This window comes from Artibeus jamaicensis, unplaced genomic scaffold (assembly GCF_021234435.1).
Source record: "Artibeus jamaicensis isolate MK-2021 breed Jamaican fruit bat unplaced genomic scaffold, CSHL_Jam_final scaffold_3151, whole genome shotgun sequence".
Taxonomy (NCBI): Eukaryota; Metazoa; Chordata; class Mammalia; order Chiroptera; family Phyllostomidae; genus Artibeus; species Artibeus jamaicensis.
Genome location: NW_026522037.1, coordinates 2,116,360 through 2,143,349, shown reverse-complemented (window position 1 = coordinate 2,143,349; position 26,990 = coordinate 2,116,360). Strand labels below are relative to the sequence as shown.

General features: G+C 54.6%; 1 long non-coding RNA gene across 4 annotated transcripts in view; it reads left to right on the top strand.

Moving 5' to 3' along the window:
- LOC119043756 (uncharacterized) overlaps positions 1-23,345 on the top strand; it is a 50,109-nt gene extending 26,764 nt beyond the window's left edge. For all 4 annotated transcript variants that reach the window (XR_005081475.2, XR_005081476.2, XR_008390038.1 and 1 more), the window contains 4 exons: positions 17,716-17,853; positions 18,591-18,680; positions 19,880-20,047; positions 22,000-23,345. This is a non-coding gene — a long non-coding RNA (uncharacterized LOC119043756). The remainder of the gene's footprint in view (positions 1-17,715; positions 17,854-18,590; positions 18,681-19,879; positions 20,048-21,999) is intronic.
- The last annotated feature ends 3,645 nt before the right edge of the window (positions 23,346-26,990 follow it).

Below are 26,990 nucleotides of genomic sequence, written 5' to 3'. Positions count from 1 at the left end.
AATATGTATACACCCACACATGCATAAATTATAGACACTTATAGGTTGTCCATGATGAATGGATGACTATAAAATGACACAGTTGTATAGTCACAAAATGCATGAATTTGCAAAATTAGTGGCATACTCATCAGCATAAATTGGGGTCTCCTTTTCTCTCTCTGCAATATATGAGGAATTTTCTCACAAAATGCTCTTCCTCAACGTCAGTTGTTACTGCTGTGTCTGTGGAATGAATTGCCCCCTTTTTTGTGCACGGGGACATTTTTCTTGTGCATTCTTTCTATCCTTGGGCCCGTTCCCAATTCTTTTCGTGTTGGGTTCTCATAGCAACTGCTAATTGTGGCGGAGCCACGCCGACCGAGGCTCGAAGACGCTGCGTGTCTGCCACCTGGAATTAGAATTCCTGCTCAGGTCCCCTGACGTTTACACGCTCTCCCGCCGCACCCCGGCCGCCTCCCACACGCTGATAAATTAGAATTCTCTGAAGTTACCTCTAAGGGTATTTGCACTTCGAAAATGATCTTTTAATAAGATTGGGGAGCCTGAGCCATCACTTCTGACTCCAGCACGCGTTTTCCAGGCGGGAATGGCTGGAGTTCACCAAGCCGTTGCCGTCCCAGGAGGACCCTGGGTGGAGGGGTGCTGCCGGCCCGGCAGGAGGCGGGTTTTCCATGGGCCGGGCAGCCTCCGGCATCTGTGGACGGCTCGCCTGCCGTTTCATTTCACTCTGCTGTCTGTTTGCTTTGCTTTTCAGATCGATTTCCTTATGTTTTTAATTAATTTAGAGCTTAATTAGTTGGATGAAAGGGCGTGCCATGGTTCCAAAGGGTCTGTTGGGATGGAGACAAATGGAGACCCAACCTTGTAAAACTCAGCCTGGCCTAGTGGCCAAGCCCAAGGCCCTTCCACCAGAGAGCAGCGAGGGGGCCGGGGCATCCCAGCAGACACGTCATTGCTGACCCCCGGCCCGTAAAACCAGAGATCCAAGGTGAAGTTCTGGTGGTGGCCGTCTTCCTGGTTCAGCCTGGCCTTCTCTCTGTGTCCCCAGGGCCTCCCCCACAAGACCCCCCACTCCCGTTTCGGGGTTCCATTTTGTAAGAGTCTCCCGACCTAACAACCCCTCTGCGGGCCCCTCCTCCTAAAGCCATCGTGGCTGGGGGTCAGGGTTTCAGCGTGGGGGCTGGGGAGCCACATCCAGCCTACAGCTGGGACGACTTCCCTTCCGCATTTGTGCGTGGCCACCCTGTCATGGAGGCACATGAAGGAAATGCTGTCAGGGACCCCGTCTCCGCTCTTCGGGGACAGCTGCGGGGCTCCACGGCCCGCTGCCGAGAAGCGTGACTCCCCACGCGAGGGCTGGTGGGGAAGGAAAGGGGCTGCTTATGGAAGGCTTTGCACATTCGGGACAATGACAGATCTCCATCATGGAGTCCCGTTCCCTTTAAAACCCCCCAAAACACTCAGTCCTGCCCACCCCCCTTTACCATGTCAGGCCAGTTTCAGAACACGCCCAGCGGGTCCCCTCTTCCTCTTCCTCACTCCAGCTCTTCATCCAAAACCGCGTGATACCTCCTTACACACCAGACCTCGGGGCGGGTTGGGGGGCCCTTTGACATCCTTCCAACCTGCATGTCTGCTGCCGGGTGGCCGAGTCCTCAGTGGCGCCGATGCAGCCTGGCCCCTCGCCACGGGCAGCAAGGCTCAGTGCCTTCCCTTCCAGTCTGCCCGCAGTTTAAATCCTGACCTGGGGCTTCCTGCGTGACCTCGTACTCTGGGCTGTACATCCTGGTAGTCCCGCAGCCCTTTTTCCCCTGACAGAAGCGCAGCTGCCCATGGGGAAAGACTGTCAGGATTACACAAGTATCTGAGGGCTGATTATCCGCTTTCCCTGTCCCAACCCGAAACCTGGGGCCGTGAGAAATTTTGGGGGGGCCCTTGCTCTGCACCCCATTTCAATTCTAGGCGTGAGAAGAGCACCCGTCAGGTTTGGAAACTGGATAGAGAAGGTGGTTGTGCATTGTGGGGAAGACTCCGAACGCCACGGAGCCTCACGCTTTCGTGAAGCACAGGCCTGTGGATTTCACCCCAACAGGCAGAGACAGCACAGGCGCCGGTTCCGTTCGAAACCACCGTCACACCTCGTTACAGCCCTGTCTCGGGGTGGCCGCAGAGCGCGAACCGGCACCTGTAATTCCTCCGTGCTAATTGCAGCGAGCGCAGACCGGCCGTGTGTGGTTAATTCAGCCAATGTCATGGTCAAGAGCACACGCTGTAGAGCAGGCCAACAGGGGTCTGGGGCCCGGCTCTGCCCCTTCGGAGTCGTGTGACCTTGGTGAGATTTTTAATTAAAACAATTGTTCATTCATTATTAGCGGCCCAGGAGGAAAATGCAGGACCATTATCCAATATTCTGTGTTTAACTTTTAATGTCTTAGGAAATTTCACTGCAGGAAATGTCAAGTTCAGCCAAGGAACGTCCAAGTAGGAAGAGGGTAATCAAAGTCAGAACGTCCCCAAACGTTTCCAAATGTTAAGAAAATGAATCGTCGACTAAAAACACATCTGGGAGTCACGCGGCCGGAATCCTTTGTGCTGCTGCCTTTCCATGGGCGCGTGGGGACTCATGACAGGCCGGAGCTAAGGGTTGAGGAGTGCTTCACGCCCACTCAGCAGGGGCGAACTTGGCTGCTGGGACTGTCATCAGTCTCTTTATTAACTTGACCATGGGGCCTGTGAGGGGACCCCACGTAGGGTGTGCTGGGCAGGGTACTGGCACTCACGGGCGGTTTAGTGAGCGATTGGGTGGGTGATGCTCAGACTCAGCATCCACACGGTCTCCGCTGTGTCTCTGGAGTTGGAGATGGAGTGTGGCCTTTCTGACCTTCGTGGCTCGGAGCTCGTGTGTGCGCTGAATGGATGACCGTGCCCCAGACGCCTGCTTGGGTTCTTTGGATGCAGGAGACTTGGACGGGCGCCCTGTCGGGGTCAGAGGGGAATAGTTCCTGGAGGCTGGGCCCAGGGCTGGGAGGGACCCCAGGGCACCTGGGGCCCGATGTGACCTGGTGAGCTCCGGGCCGAGCAGGTCAAGGAGCCGAGGAGTTGGCCTCCCCCTTACGTCACAGGGCTGGGGGCAGTTAGGACTCGGGCACGTCTTTTTTTTTTTTAATTTTTTATTGATTATGCTGTTACAGTTGTTCTATTCCCCCCTTCATTCCCCTCCACCCTGCCCCCCATCCCCACCATTACCCCCCCTTTAGTTTATGACCATGTGTCTCAATTCCTTTAGATTCTATATTTCCCATGCTATTCTTGCCCCCCCCCCCATCTATCTTCTATCTACTTCTATTTTCTATGCTACTTATTTTCTGTACCTTCTCCCCCCTTCTCTTCCTCCCACTCCCCTGTTGCTAACCCTCCTTGAGATCTTCATTTCTATGTTTCCACTCCTGATCTAGCTGTCCTTTTAGTTTGCTTTCGTTTTAGGTGTGGTTGTTAATAACTGTGAGTTTGTTGTCCTTTCACTGTTCATGTTTCTTTAACTTCTTTTTCTTAGATAAGTCCCTTTAACATTTCATATAATAAGGGCTTGGTGATGATGAACTCCTTGAATTTGATCTTATCTGAGAAGCACTTTATCTGTCCTTCCATTTTAAATGAAAGTTTTGCTGGATAGAGCAATCTTGGATGTAGGTCTTTAGATTTCATGACTTGGAATGCCTCTTTCCAGCCCCTTCTTGCCTGTAAGGTCTCTTTTGAGAAATCTGCTGACAGTCTGATGGGGACTCCTTTATAGGTGATTGTCCCCTTAGCTCTTGCTGCTTCTAGGATTCTCTCCTTCATTTTAATTTTGGCTAATGTAATTATGATGTGCCTTGGTGTGTTCCTTCTTGGGTCCAACTTCTTTGGTACTCTCTGAGCTTCCTGGATTTCCTGGAAGTCTATTTCCTTTGCCAGATTGGGGAAATTCTCCTTTATTATTTGTTCAAATAATTTTTCCACTGGTGGCTGTGCCTTTCCCCCTTCTGGTACCCCTATAATTCGGATATTGGAGCGTTTAAAGATGTCCTGGAGGTTCCTAAGACTCTCCTCATTTCTTTGAATTCTTGCTTCTTGACTCTTTTCTGTTTGGCCATTATTTGCTTTCTTCTGGTCCACTCCATTGATCTGAGTCCCAGTTTCCTTTTCATTGCTATTGGTGTCCTGTGCAATTCCATTCATTTCAATTAGTTTCGCCTTCATATATTTGTCTAATTTGTCAGTATAATCCACCAGTTCTGTGAGGATCCTGATCACCAATGTTTTAAACTGTGTGTCTGTGAGTTTTGCTATTTCTTCGTCGCTTAGATTTATCTCTGGGGCTTTGAGGTCTTCCTGCGACATTTTTGGTCTGTTCTGGCCCTTTAAGTGTGAGAAGCGGTGCCTTGCACTCCCAGGTCGCTGGGTTGTGACGCTGTATGTGGGGGTGTGGTCAGAGCGGGGAAATGGCGGCCCCCTCTGCTGTTTCTCACAGCTGGGTGCGGAGGAGCAGCGCCTTAGGTGGTTCACCTGGGCCGGGCCACTCAGAGTCGCTGGGTTATGACGCTGTATGTGGAGGTGGGGTCAGAGCAGGGAAATGGCGGCGCCCTCCACTGCCGCTTGCCGTGGGGACCTGCCGGCCAGGTCCAACCGCCCACTCCCTCACCTGTCCACCCGCGCACAAATGCGCGGCCTCAGTCAACACGCAGCCCCGCTGCCCCGCTGTCTCCCCCCGCGGTCGCTCGCCTGGTTGCTCGCTTGGTCGCTCACTAGGTCCAACCCTGCGCCTGGATTCCGCGGGCCTGAGTGTGTCTGGCCGAGTCCTCCTGTGCAACCCCTCACCAGCCGCTGGTTTCGCCCCTTACCGGTCAGGCTGAAGAATTTGTTGTTAACGGACTTCCGAAAAGTTCAATTTTCCGTGTTCTGGCTGTGTTTTCTGTTGCTAATATTTAGTTGTCTCTAAACTTGGTTGTGTGAGAAGGCACGGCACATCCACCTATGCCTCCATCTTGGCGGAAGTCGGGCGCGTCTTTGAAGGGGACCCAGGGACCCTCACCTTGTGTAGAACAAGAAAAGCACTTGAACCGATTCCTCCAAGGAGGTCCTCCCTCAGCCTCGGGCGCCCATCCTGGATGTCGGATGTCCTCTGCACCAGCAGGTCTGTCAAGTGGGGTTCCCTCTCGCCGGTGAAAGGCCGCCGAGGGCGCCCACTGACCTGCCTTACCCGGAGCACAGCATGACTGTGGGGGGAGGACAGGGGCCCCCACAGTCCAGTCCCCACTGGCTGGTGGGGGCGCTGCTCAAAATCGGCAAAGCTAGTGATGGGCCTCAATAGCCTTCCCCCGTCCCCAGGTCCCGTGCAGGGTCTCTGACGCCACTTCCTGGTACGCCTCTCAGTAGGACACGGTGACGGAGAGGGCCCCTGGGTGGCCCTCAGCACCCTGCTGTCTCCTGAGCTGCAGGAGGTCCGAGAGAGCCTGGGGATCTCTCCAGGTCGCCCCGGGCTGGGCAGGATTGTGTGCGTGCTCTCTGCCCCCGTGGGCCCGTGGGTGAGCACTCGGGCGCTCAGGGCTGCCGTGCTGACTGGCGCAGACGTCCTGCTGAGAACCCCTCTCCCTGAGGGAGGCGTCACACGGGCATTCAAGCATCTCCTGGTGGTCCCCCCCCCCGTTGGCAACCTCCAGGGAGCAGCCGTCCAGGCCCCGCACACACGGGGTGTCCCTCGCTTCAGCCACCCTTCCTGGAGCTGGAGGTGGGCGCCGACCAGCTCCCACCCTGCTTGGCCGACAGCGGCCAGCCCCCGAGGCCACTGCCGCTGTCCCATGTCCCCTCGGATGCCTCGGGACCCCCATCCACACCACTGCCTCCTTGGGCCCGCCTCTCCCCATTCCGACTTTCCGGCGTCTCGACGCTCCAGAGGAGTTTTTGGAATATCGGAAAACACAAAGAGGTACCCAACACCCACAGCTTATTACTCAGAATCTAGTGTTTAAACCATCAATAGGCTGTCATTTTTATTCAGTTCAGTATTTTTTAATGTTTAAGGGAGCTAGAATAATACAATAAAGACAAAATACCCTTTGGGTCCCTCCTCCATTTCAATCTCCTTTCTATTCTCCCAGAAGCAACATTATCCTAAGTCTGGTGCATATCTGTCTGCTCTCTTTAAAATGATCCCATTATGTTTCGATGAATATGTATCGCTGTACCACGACGCAGGGTGTCCTTTTGCGCATTTTAACCTTTTACGTAAGTTCTGTGTTATGCATAACACATCCTAAAGGGTTCTCAGTCCGACACTGTGTCTTCCAGGATCCAGGCATCCGGACCCCCGCAGTAGCTTATTTATTTTAAATGCCATGAAGTGTTCATCCCTTGAATGATGGCACCATGACTTATTTGTGAATTTTCCTGCTGATGGGCTTTTAGGTAGTGCCATTTCCCCCGCTCTTACCACCCACGCTGCCGCAATACTGTTTACACGTCCCCTGGTGGACAGCTGGGGACATTTTTGGGTGGTAGAGAGTGTGTAGGACCCGTCACGCCACATTGGTCTCTGTGGTGGCTGGGCCCCCGATTCACACCCCCTGCACGGGTTAATGCGTCTGTACATTAAACACTCGGCCTGGCCAGACCTTTGGATTTGCTGCTTGGACGTGGGCGCGGCACCCGAGGGCCGGCCGAGTGCGGGAGCAGGCTCGGCTGCCCGGGTCTCGCCCGACCCCCCGATGGCCATCTCTTCCCAGCCCCGGGCCCAGTGACGGTACAGTGTCCCTGTTTCTGTTCTCTGTGAGACTTTGTGTAAAATCTGCATTATTCAGCGATAAATATTTCATAGGCCTTCCCAGGGAGGGCAGTCTGGGCCTGGAGTTTGCTTTGCGGGGAGTTTCTAAATTATAGATTCAATTTATTTCCCAGTTACAGAACAGTGCAGATTTGCAGATTTGCCTGGCGTCCTTTTTGGTTGAGTTGGGCTTTCGAAGTCATTTGTAAACTGGGTCTAAAATTTCAAATTTATCAGCATAAATATGCTTGTATGGTTGTTTACTCATTTCAACGTCTAAGTAAGTCTCCGTAGCAAGGCTGTGTCGCCCCGGATGGCCCTTCCTTCTCTTCCTTGTCGGGGACGCCCTCATTTTCTTAGTCTTTCAAAGACTCGGTTTTGGGTCCTGCCTGCTCTCTGTGTGTTTTTCTGTTTTTAATCTCTGCTCTTTAATGTTCCCTTGCTAATTTCTTTCCTTTGATTTGCAGCTTTTCCTTTAAGTTTCTCAGAGGGACGCCGAGCTTGGCCTTTCTTCGGTTCTTCCTGCTCTGACTCAGACGGCCTGTGAACCAAAGTTGTGCCAGGTTAGGCTGCGAATCGGAGAGCCGTTGTCTTCCCGGGCGCCCTTCTTCTACGACGGAGTCATCACTTGGTCTTTCAGAGGTTCCCCAGGAGTCATTTCCTTGTCGTGTCTTTCTTTCCAAACTTTCCATGTCGTTTTGTTTCAGGTAATTAGTTTTGAGTGTGTGTGGTTGAGGGCTGCGCCACAGAACCTGCTCCGTTTTTCCTCTTCCTGGGACCATCGAACCAGTTCTTATTTACGGGATTATCAGCGTGTTTTTACTGTAGCTCCTCATCTTTTCTGTTTTATTTCCTCTCTTTGGAGGATTGCACATTTCACTGTCTTATTATTTCTTCCTCCAGTAGTTTCCGATTAAGAAGTTCTGCATCTATTTGTATTTTTCCTGGTAATTACCCTGAAATGTTGTCAACGTCTGGAACTGAGCATTACTTTTATTTTCTCCTGAATAAGATAAGGGCCTTTCTATAAGTTTATTGCCTTCATTTCCCACCAGGCTTCCTTCCTTCTCTTCACTCCAACGCTCGCCCTGCGTGGAAATCATGGGATTGTTTCAGTTTGAAGTTTCCAGGGACTCATTCTTATTTATTTATTTAAAAAATATTTTATTTATTTATTTTTAGAGAGAGGGGAAGGGAAGGAGAAAGAGTGGGAGAGAAACATCAATGCGTGGTTGCCTCTCACGCGCCCCCTACTGGGGACCTGGCCTGCAGCCCAGGTATGTACCCTGACTGGGAATCGAACTCGTGACCCTTTGCTTCACAGGCCCATGCTCAATCCACTGAGCTACACCAGCCAGGGAGCAGGGACGCATTTTTAAATATTCTGCTTCCAGAATTATTTAGACACACAACGTTTCTCCCCTCCCTTCTCTCAGTTTCCTACTTGTGAGACTTGTGTGATCATGATTTTGTCTTATTTCATTTTTTTCCCCCTCACAATGGTCCCGTGCATTTTATGTTGCCTACTTAGGTTCATTGTTTTTGTTCGTTTGGGTCGAATCTTCAACAAATTTGTTCAGAAGGTCAAGTCTCTGCATCCTGTCACGGCCGAATGCGGCTTCGTTTTGAGCTCACACCTGAATATTAGTTTCTGACCGTGTGCAGAACTGCGTTCAGAGCCGGCTCCAGCATCATTGCTGCCGCCGAGGAGGAGCAGCCCCGCCTGACGTCCGTTCCTCTGTAGGCAGCTGCCTTCTTTCCTCTGTCCTCTCTCTCCTCTGTCACCTCTGACTGGTCCCCCTCGTTCTTGCTTTGGCGTCCCCCCAGGAGGCGCTGTCTAGCTTTTCGTTTACTCTGACCACCTCGTCCTGGACCCGTCCAGCCCAATACCTGGGTCTCCTCCTCACTCCGAATTCTTTATTATTAGATTGCTTTCTCGGCTTCATTTCCTCGATCCCCTGCATGTGAAACTCACGCCAGATGGCTTTGGGAACGGGTTGATTATGCAGGAGATAACTCATTTTCAGCTGCGTCTCTCTCTACTATTTGTCCATCTGTTGAGCTCTCCGTTTTCACGATCATAGTTCACATCTCTGAGACCGTCACTGGGCGTCCCTCTCTGCCGTGGTCTCGCTGGGTGTTGCTGCGTCGGTGGCAACAAAATGCTTCCTGGAAAAACAGGAGTCCTGTCCGTGTTACCCAGAATCTCAGAGAGCTTGGAAATCACGCTGCCCCGGCTGGCTCGAGCCTTAATAGAGAAAGTTGCACAGCCAGAAGGGATACTATTTAAAAAAAAAAAAAACTCCTGTGAAAGTACAGTTACCAATCTCAAGATTCACTTTAGGCTGAAGCAACGCGGGATTTCATCTAGTCCCCAGACGGGCGGGTGCGCCGCAGAGGCAGTCCGGAAGGCCTCGGGGAGCTCACACGGCCGCTGTGACCGGTCGCCGTGGCCAGCACACATGCTTACCGGCTCCTCGTTCTGAAACCGGGACACTCATCTTCGTTCAGAAGGAAATAAATGGCCCAAAAGTCAATTCAGCTGCTTTTAATGGAAAAACCGGATTTAATTTTACCTGAGAACTAAAGATATTAATTGCAGTGTTGTTGATACAACACACGCTGGAGACAACCCACGTGGCCTGAGAAGCAAACAGATCCCGGGGCGTCCAGGCAGAGAACGCGGGGCAGGGCGGGGTGGCGGGGCCACGGGAGACGGACGCGGCATTGCACGTGAGCCTCAGTCACAGCGGTGCCCACGCCCGGTGTCCTCAGAATGGAACGAAAAACGTAAAAGAAACATTGTGGTGATGAATCGGGGTACTTTTTTATGGGTTTTTTTTTTGTTTGCTTTTCAAAGCCGAATTTGTGTAACAGATCACTTTCGAAGCATTAGATGACATCAGAAAACGCCCAGCGGTTAGAGGCAGGGGTCTGGTCTGGGCTCGGCCGTGGCTCCGCTCTGGGCGGGTCTCCACGCCCTGGCGGCTCCTGCTTGGGTCTCGGACTTTGGCTGCTTGTGCGGCCTTTTCTCCCTCCGTGAGTCGAGTTCAGGGCGCTTGGATACTTCAGAAAACCTTCCGAATGTTCCATCTCAGATATGACGGATTTGTTCTCTTTAAAATGGTAACTGCTGCCATCACATGGGGTTTGGATCGGAGGGAAGTGACGTTTTGGGCATTGTTTTATCATGTCTCATTTGTTTTTCGTCAACTAACCAGCCATTATAAAAACACGCTTAACCCACACCGTTATTCGCCTAACATTATTTCTCCCATAAATCTTTGTTTTTATTTTAACGTAATGTACCGGGGTGACACTGGCTAATATGTAGGTTTCGGGAGCACGTGTCTGGGATACACATGATCTGTGTGTCCCGCAGGGTGCCCCCTACCCAAAGCCCCGTCTTCCGCCACCTGCCTTTGGCCCCCTTCACCCTCTGCTCCGCCCTCCCCTCTGGTCACCACCACACTGTCGTCTGTGTCCGTGAGTTTTTTCCTAGTTTTTCTCACTCGTTCGTGTGTTTCATGCAGTGGCACACCCCAGGGAGGCGTGAGATTGCAGGGCTGCCCCCTCTGCTGTCTGATTTGCATTGCTCAGCACGGCTTGTCCGGACGGGGGTGGGTTTTGGAAGCCCAGCCCGCACAGCTGGGCACAGGATGTGGTGTCTGACCGGACTGTGTGTGGACATTTATTTCAGTCGTTAACCGTTAGTTACACACACTCAACGTCCCTCATGGTGCCGATTCCGGACTGAGAGCCTTACTCCGCTCTGTGCAGTGAGGGCAGGAGGGGTCGCTGAGCGTCGACTCCGTGACGCCGGACTGGGGTCCTAACTCGTGGGCTCTGCTTCTGGCTGAGGCTCTGGCTTATGGACCCACGGAGCCCGTTTTATTTCACTCGACGTGTATGTGCCAGCAGACCCCCCTCTGCACTGGCCAGCTCGGGCCCGCGTGTCGTCAGATGTCACCCGCGAGGCAGCGCCCACGGCCGACTGCGTCGTGAGGCGTTGCGGTGGCTCTCCAGTGGCTGTTCCCCTGCTGAGACGGGGCTGCAGGCAGGGGAAAGCTACTTGGGCAGCGACGTGCAGCTTGGGTTGTATTCCTATCGGGCCGTGTTGGAGTAGCAAGCCCAGAACCCCATCCGTGCACAGGTGTGAACTAACTTTTGGTGAAGATACTAAGGCAAATCGGCAGGAAAATATTTTGTCTTCCACTCCGCAGCTCCCAGCAAAGTGCAAGTTCCTGGCTCTTTGGGGTTCTCTGTTCACGACAGCCCCCCTGAAGGCCCGGCCCTGGCCACACTGACGGCCGGCCATGCCCACTGCGGTCCCCCAGCCTCGGCGTCGGCACGCGGGGCTGAGGGCAGCCCGGCCACTCCACTCCGTGGGAGCACGCGGGCTCGGACGAGGGCACCCCCCTTTGGAGCTGTGACCGCAGGAACATGTCAGGGTTGCTCATTAAACTGGGTCACATGTGTAGATGGTTGTTACACAGGAGGGACGGCGATCGGGGCGGAGCTCTCCACACGCACGCTCAGCACGCGGTGCCGGGCGCCCCGCTTGGGCACCTTCCCCTGGAGCTTCCGGGAGGGGCCCCTGAGACGGGCAAACAGGCACAGTGACAGGGCACTGGGCGGCGGTGGCGTGTAGCCGGGGAGGGGACGGGGGATTCGACCTCAGGACACCAAGGAAAGGTTCTCGGAGGCCAGGACGCTTGGGCAAAGGTCAGAAGGAAGCAGTTAATATTGGGGGCAGCACATCCTGACTCAGTGAATATATAGACAAAGAACTTCTGCATATAGCAGTGCACCTGGTGCAGGAGACAGTGCACCTGGTGCAGGAGACAGCGCACCTGGCTCCTGTGCTCCTCGCCCCGGGTTGCAGCCACTGGCAGCTGGTGGAAGACTGCACTTGATCTGACCCCAGGCCCTGTCCACGTCAGTGACCAGCCAGGCTGGTCTAGCCCCCTGTGCGCACCCCTGTGGGCTTGTTCAGCTCCATCCAGTGGTGGTGGTCCACCCTCCATGGGCAGAGATCCAGGACCCCAGTCCAGGGCCGAGACCCTGCACTTGCCCGGGGCATTTCTTCAAGGGCAAACACCCCTTTGTCTGCACGTGAATAGACTTGGCTTCCCAGTGGCGTGCTGGGAGACGCTGGTGGGCCAGCATGTCCCGGGGGCTGCGGCCCCCTCTCTGCATCTGGACCGGTTCTCCCCAGCCCAGAGCAGCCTCCGACCTCTCCCCTATGGCTCCGTGCATCAGGCACCATCCGAGGTGAGACCGAGTGTCGACTTCAGACTGGAGACCGCCGGTATCTGTTCGTGTTCTTCACATTCCAAGGGACAGAAAAACAATCCAAAATGACTTGGACAGAAAGTGGGCTGTGGGCTCATGGGGTTTCCAAGTCTGGGAACAGGCCTGGCTCCCGGCCTGCCCAGGGTGTCCCCAGGACCCCGTGTTTTCCCGTGTTCCCGGGTCCACACACCCTGCTGGAAGGGAGGGTGTGGCAGTGGACTGGCTGGCCGAGATGCCCCCTTTCCCTGTGACACGCCCTGCTCTGGTCCCCTCTGCCCCAGTGACGCCAAGCATCTGCTTTGGCCAGTGGGTTGTCAGCAGACGCGGCACAGGGAGGAATTGGAAGTGTATGATCGGGCATGCACTTTTGACCTTCACCCTCTGCCCCCTCACCCCGGGGCCCCGCACGGATGCTCAGGTACCACCCGGAGCCCCACTGCGAGTGGTAGAGGGGAGAGGCCGCCAGGTGAGCCCCACCCGGACTGACAGAGGAGGGGCCCTTTCCTTGCCACTGACATTTGGTGGATGTCCGTTACGCAGCAGTCACTGCCTGATGCAGCAGGTGAAGACACAGGTGAGGGGTCGGGGTTGCAAGACGCCATGTCATCAGCTTCTTAAATGAAACCTGCCGGGTCGGGCCCTGGGCCCACCTCAGAAACCGCAGGTTGGGTGTGGGTGTTTTTCAAACACCAGATTCCTGTCTGCTCCTTCGTTATGATTTGCGGGATAATGATGTCATTGGGTAGCTTTTAGATCCCTCCCATCAGCCAGATGCTGGGATCGTAACCTGCACTTTGGCAGGATTTCAAAACGGAAGGGCAATAGTCGGGCTGCCTCGTTTATAATACAAGGGATCGACGCGAAGGTTTCTGTTGGCAGTTACGGAAGTTCTAGTGCAGTTTTCTTCTTTGCTGTTGCCACTAGTGTCTCCTGGGTCCTTGACATCCAGACACCTACTCAGTCGGCAGCCACGGTGGGGCTCCTGGCGCCCGCTGCGCTGTGCGCGGAGCTGTGGGCAGGGAAGAAGGGATGGGAGGGACGGTGCTCCCTGCTCTTCGGGGGCTGCCCATTCAGAGGAACCCTGAGGGGCTGAGTAGATCGGTCGTTCACTTAATTTCAGAAAGGACCTCATCAATGGACGCTTCAGTAACATTATAAGTTATTATAACTTTATTTCAAATAATTTGCCAAATAGAAAATACGCAGCAAAAGTAGATTGCTTGTGATCCTATCATTTAAGTAACGATTGCTAACAATTTTCTAAAAAGATTTTATGGCGCCCTGGCTGGTGTAGCTCAGTGGATTGAGCGCGGGCCTGCGAACCAGGCAATCGCGGTTCGAATCCCAGTCAGGGCACATACCGGGGTTGCAGGCAGGTTCCCTGTGGGCCAGTTCTCAGCAGGGGATGCACAAAAGGCAACCATACATTGATGTTTCTCTCCCTCTCTCCTTCCCTTCCCCTCTAAAGATAAATAAATTAAATTTTAAAAAAACTTAAAAAAAATAAAAAGATTTTATGTATTTTTAGAGAGAGGGGAAGGGAGAGAGAGGTAGGAGAGAAACATTACTGCATGGTTGCCCCTGCGCCCCCTACTGGGGACCAGGCCTGCAACTCAGGCATGTGCCCCGACTGGGAACTGAACCGGCGACCCTTTGCTTTGCGGTTCAACACTCAGTCCACTCAGCCACACCAGCCAGGGCTGATTGTTACCATTTTGTTGAATGACTTTTCAGACCTTTTTTCCAAGGCACACGTGGTTCTGTACACATAGTTGTTTTCTAAAGAAAAATAAGTATTGTATTATTGCATTTTCACTTAATATTGCATGGCCAGCGTTCCACGTCAGTAATTATGGATTCGCAACGTAAGTTTAGTGGCTGCAAAGGATTCCTTCGGGTGACTATGTGTGATTTGTTCCACTAAGTTTCTATCAGGAGTCACTCGCTTATTTTCTATTTCTCTGTTTAAAAGAGTCAGGCAGTTAACATTCCCGTCTGTCCTGTGTGCCACGGACCCCTCATCACCTAAAGCCAAGCTCCTATGAGTGGAAAGAATCTTGGGGTCAGATCCTAGAGAGCATTGGATAAACTGGGGTAAACTGACTTCCAAAGGTTCAATTTTAAATATCTTTCCCCCAGAACTTTCAGTATTTTGATTAGGTGGCCTGTTTCCATGGAAAAATGTATCTGAGCCTCTCAAGGTCAAAGGCTACTCTTTTCAAGGTTATAAGTTGGCTCTGAAAACTTGGAGTCTGTGTAACCCCACTGGGGACGGAACGGGGGTGTTCGGAAGTCCCTGCCCTCCCCGGGAAGCTCTAGCCCATGGTGGTGGGGGCACCTGTACACATGCAGAAGAAAACAAACGAAGAAAGTGGATCGAGCACCGGCCTGTGGACCGAAAGGTTGCCGGTTCAATTCCTGTTCGGGCGCATGCCTGGGATGTGGTCTGGATTCTCCAGCTGGGGGCACGTGAGGGAATGGATCGATATTCCTCCCTCCCTTCCCTTCTCTCTCTCTTTTTTTTTTAAATTAATTTATTTTTTTAAATTGATTATGCTGTTACAGTTGTTCTATTCCCCCCTTCATTCCCCTCCACCCTGCCCCCCCAACCCCACCATTACCCCCCTTTAGTTTATGTCCATGTGTCTCAAGTCCTTTAGGTTCTATATTTCCCATGCTATTCTTGCCCCCCCCCATCTATTTTCTATCTACTGTCTATGCTACTTATTTTCTGTACCTTCTCCCCCCATCTCTTCCTCCCACTCCCCTGTTGCTAACCCTCCTTGAGATCTTCATTTCTATATTTCCACTCCTGATCTAGCTGTTCTTTTAGTTTGCTTTTGTTTTAGGTGTGGTTGTTAATAACTGTGAGCTTATTGTTCTTTCACTGTTCATGTTTCTTTAACTTCTTTTTCTTAGATAAGTCCCTTTAACATTTCATATAATAAGGGCTTGGTGATGATGAACTCCTTGAATTTGGTCTTATCTGAGAAGCACCTTATCTGTCCTTCCATTCTAAATGAAAGTTTTGCTGGATAGAGCAATCTTGGTTGTAGGTCTTTAGACTTCATGACTTGGAATACTTCTTTCCAGCCCCTTCTTGCCTGTAAGGTCTCTTTTGAGAAATCTGCTGACAGTCTGATGGGGACTCCTTTGTAGGTGATTGTCCCCTTAGCTCTTGCTGCTTCTAGTATTCTCTCCTTCATTTTAATTTTGGCTAATGTAATTATGATATGCCTTGGTGTGTTTCTTCTTGAGTCCAACTTTTTTGGTACTCTCTGGGCTTCTTGGATTTCTTGGAAGTCTATTTCCTTTGCCAGATTGGGGAAATTTTCTTTTATTATTTGTTCAAATAGTTTTTCCACTGGTGGTTGTGTCTTTCCCCCTTCTGGTACCCCTATAATTCGGATATTGGAGCGTTTAAAGATGTCCTGGAGGTTCCTAAGGCTCTCCTCGTTGTTTTGAATTCTTGTTTCTTGACTCTTTTCTGTTTGGCCATTATTTGCTTTCTTCTGGTCCACTCCATTGATCTGAGTCCCAGTTTCCTTTTCATCGCTATTGTTTTCCTGTGCAATTCCATTCATTTCAATTAGTTTAGCCTTCATATGTTTCTCTAATATGTGGCTATAATCAACCAGATCTGTGAGGAAGCTGATGACCAGTGTTTTAAACTGTGCGTCTGAGAGTTTTGCTATTTCTTCGTCGCTTAGATTTATCTCTGGGGCTTTGAGGTCTCCCTGCGACATTTTTGGTCTGTTCTGGCCCTTTAAATGTGAGAAACTGCGCCTTGGACTCCCAGGTCGCTGGGTTGTGACGCTGTATGTGGGGGCGTGGTCAGAGCGGGGAAATGGCGGCGCCCTCTATCGCCCACTCCCTCGCTCGCGCGCAATTAGGCAACCGCAGTCAACTCGCTGCACCGCCTCCCCACTGTCTCCTCTGCAGTCGCTCACTAGGTCCAATCCTGGGTTTGGAACCCGTGCGTCTGGATTCGCGAGTCTGGATTCCGCGCCCGGGTCCGACCGCGCCCTCCCTTGCAGCTCCTCACCAGACGCCGGTTTCGCCCCTTACCGGTAGGGCTGAAGAATTTGTTGTTAGCGGACTTCCGAAAAGTTCAGTTTTCCGTGTTCTGGTTGTGTTTTCTGATGCTAATATTTAGTTGTCCCTAAACTTGGTTGTGTGAGGAGGCACGGCACATCCACCTAAACCTCCATCTTGGCGGAAGTCTCCCTTCCCTTCTCTTTAAAAATCAATAAATAAAATCTTAAAAAAACTTAACCTGACACATTTTTGTACAGCCCCTGTTCTCTGGTACCCACTGTGTAAAGTTCAAAGCTAATACAGAAAGACAAATGAAAAAAAACCCCAAAAAGCTCCCTTGTTGGGAATTTAAAAACACACGGCTAAAGAATGTATGGGTCAGAGGGGAATCTTAATGGAAGTTTGAAAAGAGCCAGAAGTTGTTTCTTCAGAAAAAAACCCAAACAAAGCAAGGACAGGAGGACTTCTGGGGGGACTGATGGAGAAGAGACACGGCCCAGGTAGGGGCGCGGCGGCTGCGGAAAGGGCTGTAACGATGGGCGGAGTCGGGGATGAAAAGATGATTGACGATCACTAACAAATGCAGTTGCTCTCGGCCGTGCCCGGGGCCGTGAAGCGGCTGCGCCCTCTGCTCCCAGGGCAGTGCAGGGCACGGCGCCGCCTCCGGTCACCGCACTTCATCAGCCGATTGACACATAACCGCGCTTGCCTGTGTTTCTGTGCAGAGACTCCTCCCTTGGTGCGTGTTTTGGCCCCCCTGACACCGAGGGGACAGCCCGCAGCACCCCGCCCCTCTCGGCGGGTGCAGTGCCCGCGGCAGCCCTCCTGGGCCCGAGGGCCAGATGCCGCCAGCACCGCGCTTGCAGGACACTGAACCGCAGGAAGCACAGATTCATGGCAACAGGGCAGGAAAGAGGCTGCAAGAAAGACGCGGTGTCCAGTGGGGAGGGGAACAGGAGTGCAGGGGCCGCTCTGCCTCCCTGGGTGTGTGCGCCCTGGGGAGCCCACGTTCTTGTTGCCCTCCCAGGTCCCCGGCCCACCATGGGGGAGCCCCCCCAAGTGTGGATCCGGGGTTCAGGTACATCTGAGGGTGCGGGCAGAGTCAGAAACACGGACTCGGACGCAGGAGGGTAAACTGCTTGGACCAGCAACGTTTTCTGAAGACAGATGCTTAGGAGTCGTTTCAGGTTATGACAAGATCAAGAGGGGGTGCAGAGATCTGCGGTGTGTCCCCCGCCCTCTGCATCCTCGCCAGATGGTGCCCAGGGTGAACTGGCGCCCACAAAACCCCCCAAGGCCATGGCTTGGTGCTGCGCACTCTGTGGGTTTGGTCAAACGTGTGAATGACACGCGTCCCTCCCCGGAGTACAGTGCACAGCATTTCCGCTGCTTCTGGTCCCCCTGTCCCCCCCCCCAGGACCCGCCGACCTTGTCCCTGTCCCCCCAGTTGTCTTTTCCAGAATGTCCCACAGTCAGAACCACACGGTAGGTGCTGTTTTCGGGTTGGCTTCTTTCACGTAGTACTGCCCATCTGAGTTTTCTCCACGCCTTTTCGTGACTTGCAGCTCCTTTCTTTTCAGCGCCGAATATCACCGCGCCCGCATTTTGCTGGGCCCGGTGTGTTCATCCGTCTCCTGCTGAGGGACGTCTGGGCAGCTTCCACGTCGTGGCGGTCGGGAACACGGCCACGCATAACCGCCCGAGTGCAGCTTCTCCAGGTAAATCTCGATGATCCTGATAGCCAGTCACACGGTAACAGGTGGCCGAATTTGGGAAGAAACCGTGAAACCACCTCCCGAGGCCGGGCCGGGCCCCACCTGCACTCGGGCGCCCAGAGAGCGCGCGCGCCCGGTGCTCCCGGCCCTCACCGGTGCGGGGCGTCCTCGCTGCCCCGGAGCTCGGATGTCCAGCAGCTGCTGTTGTCCTTTCAGTTCCCCGAGGGCGGACGCTTTGCAGCACCTTTTCTGTGCCGATGTGCCATCGGTCTACCCGCCTTCCTCGGTGAGGCGTCTGTTAACTCTCTGGCCAGGCCCACCGTTGTTAAGACAAAGTAAAGCCCAGAGCAGTGGTGGCCTGAAGGCCCTCCTGTAGTGCCTGGAACCGTCTAGACTAGAAGCCCAGTGAGGGCAGACGCCTGTGTTTCAGTCCCTGTTGAAATGCTGGCACCGAGGACAGTGCCCCCCTGGCCCCCCGCCCACGGCAGAGCCCTGTGTTTGCGGAATGAATCCCGGTCACTGAAGAGGACGTTTGTGTGGGTTTGTCCTGGAGTCAGCAAATGTGGCGGGGTGGGGGGCAATGCCAGCCCCCCATCCGTCACTATAAACAAAGTTTTATTGGGGCCCAGGCACATCCCCCTTATTTACAAACTAAGGCTGCTTTCGGCAGAGCTGGTGGTTGCAAATGAGGCCGTCAGGCCCGAAAAGCTGGCAACTGTTTACTCTCTGGCCCCTCACAGCTGAAGGCCGCGGAGTCTGTCAGGTCAGCCGGGGGCTTCCCAGGAGGACGGCGCCTCGGAGGAGGAGGGGGTGTCCCTTCTGTCTCTTCGGTAAGTCCTGTCACTTGGTCTTTTATCCTGTCAGACGTGGCGCCGAGGCCTCAGGTTTCACGGGTGGCTGGCCTGTCCCCTCCTGTGTTCTGTTCTGGGAGAGGCGGGGGGCTCGGGTCCGGGATCCTGACTGGGAAGAAGTTCTGCCAACTGAAAGTCCTTCGGCTGCAGAACCTGCCCCGAGGCACAGCTATTTATAATCATTATTTTCCCCACTTCTTCTGAATATTCATGTGTTTCCTGCACAAATATTAGTGGGTTTGATTGCAGGAGGGTCCTGGCCCCTTTGGGATTTGGGGCGGGGTTTGAGCGAAGGTACCGCGTGATCTGCTGAGAGCGTGGTGTCTGAATTCCAAAGCACATCTGGCCCAGGGACGGGGGCATCCAGGAGGCCCCTGGCCCCTCCTGGCGATGGGACGTGATACGGTCATAACTCAGTTGGAAACAGCGCTGATCTTGGAGCTGGGGACGGAGGAAGGTCCTGGGAAGGTGAGGGGCTGGTGGGCGGTGACGGCAGGCCCTGAGCCCAGCCGGACGCTCGGGGACATTGGGGAAGACGTGCAGGCCCCAGGGCAGGCTTCCGCTGGGAGCGAATTCCCAGTTTTCCCTGGGTCTGACTCTCCCCGAGGCCCCTTCTGCTGGACGCTGGACTTGTTCGCCCCCCAGTAAAACTGTGACGTTGGAGGTGGCGTTCTGTCTGCCCCTTCCCACTGCCTTCCCCGTGTCCCCCCCCCCCCCCCCCCATGGCTGTAACCTCAAGGTGAAGAAAGCCCCCTCGCCAGTGCTCAGGTCTGGCTCTGGTGAGGACACTTGGCCATTAGAATGACAGAGAGCCCCCCTCCATCCCCCCCCCCGTGAAGCTGGGGACCTGGTCAGATGCCCAGAAAGGGTACAGTGCTGGGCCTGGGGAGCGAGCGGCGGGTTTGGAGTCTGCGGGGGCGTGGACTGACTGGGAGAGGAGAGGGGCAGGTGACCAGGGAGATGGTGGGGATTCCTGAGTGACCTGTCATTCGGTTCTAGTTTTCTTCTTCTCGGGGACGCCAATCTTTCCTCCCCCTACACCCGGCTTTTTCTCCCTTGGAATTACATTATGCGTTCAGAAGCTAGGCATTTTTTACCGACTGATTGAATGGCTTCATTGATTGGAAAGAACTTTCTGCCAAGTGCCTTTAATTGCTTTTCTTACCTTTAAATCAAAGGTGCTGATGCTCAGCCTGGGTCTGCTCCAAATGAAGGGATTCTGCATCATTGTTGCCTCTCTACTCGCCTCTAATTTCTCCAGAACAAATGGACTATTCACATCCCTGCCCAAGAGTAACGACCCTCTGAGGCGGGGGAGGCACGGGGGACCGGCTTCCTGGGCAAAGGTGAGTTTTCATGGGGGTGGGGGGCGAGCCCCTTCGAGTTTGAATAGAAAGGCCCAAACTCAGGGGCAGAAAAAGCCACGGAAAGCCGGCTGCTGGAATGACTTAGGAAGAAGGGTGGCCATTCGGAGTCCCCGTCCGTTCTCTGGTTCGACGCAGTAAAACGCCAAGGGAGGTGCCTTGGATGCCTGCGGTGTGTGGGGCGTTGCAGCGGCAGCCCTTGGGGCAGACCCCCCCCCCAATGCCAGGTCTGTCCCAGGTGGACGGCACTGGCCAGAGGCACAGGCGAGGGGCTCAGCTCAAGCAAGGATGCAGGGCTGGCAATGAGAAAAGGCGTGGGTGGCCATGAGGAGGACCTGTTGTGTGGCCACCGGCAGGTCTCTAGACCTGGGCTGGTTCTCCCAGCTTCTGTAGGAAGAGCACCCCGTTGGAACGCCGGTTCCCGGGGCCCTGGAAGAGCAGAGGCCCGGGGTGCTATCGTGGGGTGTGATCTAGTGAGAGCAGGTGGCCCAGGCGTGAAGGTGAATTAGCTGCAGAGTCGCCGGCGGGCAGCGGCTGCCGGAGCTGGCGATCACCATCTGCTCAATTATCAGGGTGATGATGGCTAGCAATGACCTTCCGGCCCATCTCTAGGCTTGTATGAGAGAGTGATGTTCCCCGATCCATTAGCTGGGTTTTTCATTTTTTTCACCTTTGTGTCTCGGTTCCATTTCAACGAAGGGAATTAATTCAGAACAAATGGACAGAACACAGGGACCATCGCCGGCCTGCGTGGCTGCTTAGGAAGTTTGCTGTGAAGTTCAGTGGCCCGAGCGAGGCCTTCCGTACCCGGGGCCGCAGGAGGAGCCCCGTGAACGTGTGGCGGAAGCGGGAAGGCGGAGGGAGCCACTGCCCGGGACCGTCCGCATCTACCTCTCCCCACCGCGGCCCCGGGGGGCCTGCGTGTTCTCGCATCCTGAGGGTGGACACTTTCAGGACCCTCCCGGAACCGGGGGGCCTTCCCTAACTTTCTGTCAGGCCGTGAGCTCTGAGCCTTCCCAAACTTGACTCTCTCGTGCCTGCGCGTCCTGGCTGTGCCTGCGGCTGCGAGCCCAGCCCCGGAGCTGGATCCGCACCCACTTGTTGGTGACGCATTTCTGTCCGTGGAAGCACCGCCCGCGGGTGTCCCCAACCCCTCTCCTCCCCGCTGATTGCCCGTCCGGTCGTGCGGGGACCTCACGTGTCCCTTTAGAACCTTTTTCTGAAGTCTCATCTCTTCCTTTGGAACCCCCCCCCCCGTTTTAATGGCAGCACAAGCCCCGTATGCAGTGAAGGATGCTGATACCCCGCGTGTGTGGTGGCCTGTGTGTGTGAGACTGCTGCCCCCCCCTAAACACGGGGCCGCTTCTGTCAGAGGCTCCCTTGGGCCCCTCCCTCACCCCCAGAGGTAGCTGCTCGCCTGAGCCCCCTCCACACAGATGGGTTTGGGGTGTCTTGTGTGTCCCATGGAGGGGACCCCACGATCTGTACTGTGTCTCACTGCTCTTGGTCACGAAATGCCTGCACGTTTCATCGGTTTTGCCGTCGTCAGCATTTTCAGATTTGCCTTGTGGTTGTCCCTCCCTGACAAGCTGCCATTCGCGGCCCCGACCTGCTCTCGTTGGGCGTCTGCAGCTTCCAGTCTGGGGCCGTTGGGGGCAAGGCTGCGCGCACCTCTCCAGGGGGGAGCGGCCAAGTGGGCGCGGTTGGGGGCGCTCTGAACGCGTCCCCCACCAGCAGGGGACCGTCCCGTGGTGTCTTTCCTTCTTTTTCGAGAATTCCAGCCTCTGAGGGACACTATTTGGTGATTTTAGCTGGTGCTTCCCTGCTGAGCACACGTTCATGTTTATCGTGCCGCCAGGCAGTTTCTTTTGTGAAGTGTCCACGTCCGCCACTCACGTGTTCACTGGGTCCTTTTCCTCTTCTTCCGTTTGCAGGCCACTGCTCTGTCCCAGACGCTCGCACAGAGAACCGCTCGCCCACGCCTGGAGTTGTCCCGCCGCCGCCTTGCCGTCTGACGGGCAGACGTGTTTCGGGGTGTGCCTTCCCGGCGGGCACTCGTCAGGGCCTCGTTAAGGAACTGCCACCTGCCTCCGCGCCCTGGAAAACCGCTGTGTTCTCCCGGGGCTCTTCGTCGTGCCCGTCACGTCCCCGGGATGCTGGGAGGCGCTCGCTGGACGGTGTTTTCTCCACGGGGGTGTCCGTCGGCTCCAGCACCATTTTCGAAAACGTCCTCCTCCCCCAACGAGTCTCGGTGGTGCCACCACCATTACCGGTGTGACCACCTGCGCTCCAAGCTGCTCCTGGATTTGGAATGGCACCGGTGAGGGTCACTCACCTGTCCCCAAGCTGATGGCACAGTGGACATGCTCGTCTTGCCTTCTCTAGCCAAGCTTGGCCGTCTGGGAAACACTCTCTGCAGTTTGTCCAGGCTGCGTGGTTTTCCTTTTTGTTTGTTTGCCTCCGTGTTTCTGTCTTTAGAAACCACAACAAACTCTGTCTGCCTGTGACTGTCGGGCACAGCTGTTCTGGCTGGGGTGACAGGCAGGGGTTGAAGGCTCCCACCTACAGCTTCTGGTTCAGAGGCGGAGCCAGAGAAGAGTGTAAGCCACACGTACATCCGGCAATGACGCCTTGTGAACAGGGTTACCAAGGAAACTGAACTTGGTGGGACAGGCCAACAATAGGACAATGCCTTCGGTGGTCCCAAAGGCCACCTCCCAAGCCAGGGCTCTGGGGGGGGGGGGCCCCCCGGGGGGGGGGGCTGGGGCATTGGGAAGGCCCGCCCTGCAGAGCAGAGGTTGGGTCCCAGGCCAGCTCACCCCCTGCCCTGGCTGTGTTCTAACAAAGGAGCATATACACTGGGGACATTTCTTCAGTAATGCAGGTGCCTAGAAGTGATTCCTCCTGTGGCTGTAAGCTCCCCGAGTGCAAGGGCTGCATGCAGTGAGTCTCTTGAGTTTCTTAGATAATTTGCTGCAGCAAAAAGTGGGTCCCGGAGGAAGCAGTTGTGGGAGGGCGTGGCCAACGCCTGGTCAGAAGCTGCAGGTGCGTCTCTGAGAGCCCCCCCCCCCCGCTTGTCCCGAGGTGAGTTGTTTTCCCGTTTTCGTGCTGGAAGGAGAAAGAAGGCGAACTGACCAGCCCACAGTGGCAGGCCCTGGGCCTTATGGTTCCACTGGGAAGTCGGAACAGCACCCGCTCATCACACCCTCGTCGAGTCATGGACGGAGGGAGCCCTGGTGACCTGCAGGACACACTGCAGAAAGGGGACAGATGGGTCACAGGGCCACCGGGCTCTGAGAGAATGAAGTGCGGAGCGCTCTGGGCGGCTTGCGCGGCTGACCGCAAATCGCTATCAACGAGTCAGGGGCGGAACCGGGGAGGCAGTGGAAACGAGACGCCGCACTGGGAAGGGGGGCGAAGCCCCGGACGGGGCCCTGCACACGCCGCCGGAGGCCCGCCTGGGGCGCGCACATGCGTCCCCATCTCTCTCTGGCCTCAGAAAGTCCCCTCCCCTCCCCACGCCCACGCCTCAACCCTCAGACCCGAGTCCAGGGGCCCCGGGTGCCCCCGCCTCCGCGGTGGTCCAGGCCCCGCCCGGAGGAGCAGCGCATCCCGGCGGGCAGCGCCGGGGCCAACCGCAGTGACGGAAGTCAACCACTGCTTTCGAAACGTAAATACTAACCCCCGACTCCATGTGCGTCAAAGGAAAAACGATTTTCCATCCCTCGTATCAATCATCTGAATGCTGGGCAGCAGCGTGGGAAGAATAATTGTTCTCGGCGGCTCCCTTACATCTCCGCCAGTGTCCGGGCCGTGCCCACTCAGTCCCACGGCGCTGGCCTGCTTCTGAAAAACAAAGGTTTTCCATATTGTTCTATTTCATTTTTCAGAAAATTGCCTGCACTCTTCCTCAGAGTGGTTTTGATGGTTAATGAATTTGAAACCATTGACACCTTTGATTGATCCTTCCCAGTCGGCCATAATATTTTAAATTGCGGAAGCAGGCCTCCCTCCGGTTGCGAGGTGACTGCGAGCCCAGAACAGTTCTGATAAATGGAGCTTCTTATTGACTCTATTATTTTTGTGTTAAAACGTGTAAACATTTCAGTCCAGACTTTTGCAGATGCTCATTTTGCTTCCATTCAGAATACCTTCTATTGACAAATATTGTTACGGTGCAAAATTAGTGAATCAGTTTTGTCTCGGCATGATTCTTTGGAGTGTTTCGCTAATCAAAGATGCTGGGAAATTTTGTTATCAGTTGACAAAACTGAAAATAGGAGCTCCATCGAAGTTTCTTCCTGCACGGCTAGAAATTCCCAAACGCAGCTGTAGGATTTTTGAAAATGAAATCTTGTGTACGGTTTGGGCTCCCAACATTTATGCTGTTTACTTCCCTGTCTGTGTTTCTGGGGGTAAATTTCAATACCTTTCCTGATTGCAGATTTTATTTTCAAGAATTGCATTTTGCTAACATCTTCGAGTGCTGCAGCTCTTCTGCTACTTTGTGATTAATTAAAATTTCTGAGTGATTCTGAAAAAACCACGTTTTCTTCAGTTCTGTGTGTGTGTGTGTGGACACAGGAATACGTGCGGAGAGATCGGGAAGCATTCCCGCGGGCGGCAGGACCCATGTCCTTCCCCGGGAGCTTGGTGAGGGCTCCGTGGTAACTGTGTCCAAAGTCGGGGAGGGGGGCAGAAGGCCTGGGGTGAGCGCGGGGTGAGGTTCAGGGTGACGTTTACGACCCAGAGGGGGAGCTGGGGAGGGGACGGCGGCCAGTGCTGGGTCAGAAGCGGGACATCAAACAGGCACGTCCAGCACGGTATGTTCACGATCGCCCGAAGGTGGGGACAGCCTCGGGTCCAGCAGTGGTGACCGGGAACACAAAAGAGAGGTCTGTGGGGTGGGACCTGATTCATCCATTAAAAGAAAAAACACCAACACAGGCTACAACATGGGGGGACCTTGGAAACATGCTAAGTGAAAAATGCCAGACATGAAAGGCTACATGTTACCTGATCGGCTTAGGTAAAACATCCAGAACAGATGAACCTATGCAGACGATGCAGACTGGAGATCACTTGGGCTTGAGGGGGTCGGGGGCGACTGCTTCATGGGTGTGGGGGCTCCTTTTAGGGGATGGGGATGTTCTGGAACTAGGCAGAGGCACAACACTGTGAGGGCGCTGAGTGCCACGGCTGCGTCACCTTAAAGCGGTAACTTTTATGCTCTGTGAACTTCATCTCAGTGGAAATAAATTTGAAACCGGTGGGCAGTGCTGATTCTGGGGCCGGGTGGGACTGTCTGTGGGGACGGGAGCCCAGGCCCCTTCGTGCACAAGTGGCCTTTCCCTGAAGGACGCCTGAGCCCAGCGCTGCCCTTGACCTGAGTTCACAGTCAGGGATGTGGGGAAAACTCCACCCTGTTAACTAAGGAAAGACAAATACTCGGATTCCCGACAAAACCCCACCTGCGTGCTGACTCGACTTTGTGAAGCCCTTGGGGGGAACGCAGGACCCGGCCCTCGAGGCCCCCAGCAGCAGAAACACGCAGGGAAACAAAGAATTCCGTGGTGAACTGCGGGGCCCAACCTGCTCACTGTGTGAGGGCAGCGCGAAGAAGGCGGGAGCTTCCCGGAGCCTTGGCACGGAGCTGGGGCTCGGCTCCGCCAGGTGGAGAGGGAGGGAGCCAAGCCTGGTGGCAACTCGGGTGCAGACAAAACACACCTGGCGCGGTGGTGTGGGAACCGCAGCGGCAGGGGGCACAGCCGGTGAAGGATGGCAGCCCGGCCTCCACGGATCTGAGTTAGGGGCTCACCAGCTGCTCCGACTGCCATCCAGGTGGCCTCCCATCTCTGTTCACACTCAGACCCACACCCACCCCGGTGTCCAGGGACGCCACCAGCGTGGGTCCGCGGTTTCCCTCCATCTGAGAGGCAGCCGGGTGAGAGGAGGGAGACTCTTCCAAGAAAAGAGTGCCAGCAGGTGTCAGATATTCTTACAGCAACATTCAAACTAAGCAAGAAAATGTAGAAGCCCCCCCAATATTTTCCTGTGGAGACAGGTGAGCCATGAGGTTACCTGCCACCAATGTCTCCAACCTGGAGAGGCCGAGGAAGGGCCGTGACGGGAAGGAAAACACGGCTCCGAGAGACCCACCCGGGCCGACGGCAGAGGATCCGCTCTGGCCAGGCAGCTCGGGGCCAGGACGGGAAGGAAATGTGTGGGGTTCTCGGTAGGAGAAGAGCCCGCCCCCGACGCTCACCCCAGCGGACGGCAGTGCTGTCAGACTTCGGACAGGGCCTACTGATGCTAATAGTGACAATAACAATAAACTCGAGCGCGTAGACGTAGAACTTCTAAATAAAATGTCGTGTGAGTGAACAAATCCAGTGCCGTTCCCCATACATCACGACAAATGGGTTATTATGTGCAGTGCGAGAACAATTCAATCTGAGAAAATCTAAGAAAATAATATAATTCAAAGGGGAACAAAAAGATCATCTTCATTTTATGCTAAAAAGGCATTTCAAAAATTTCCATATGCATCCTAATGTCTTTTTAAAAAGCACTCAGAGAAGTAGGAATAGACAGATATTGCCTCACCCACATGGAGGCCTGATAAGATATATCTGTCCCAGCTCAAGATTCAGGGTCATTTGTGACGAAAATCCCTGGACGTGTTTTCCAAGGCCAGGATCAGTCACCGGGTAGGGAGGCCCGTGAGCACCACCAAGTGTTGCCCTGGAGCTGCAACCCACCCTCGGAGAGAAGCCACCCCCAGTCTCCCGGGGGGGATCGAACAGGGGTGTGAGCGGCCCGTGGATTCAGCCACCAGGGCGCAGAGAATGCAGAGATGTGTGTGTGGGGGGGTCCATGCCGAATGGCCTGGTGGGGATGTCGTCGGCTAACATCTCCCCAGATT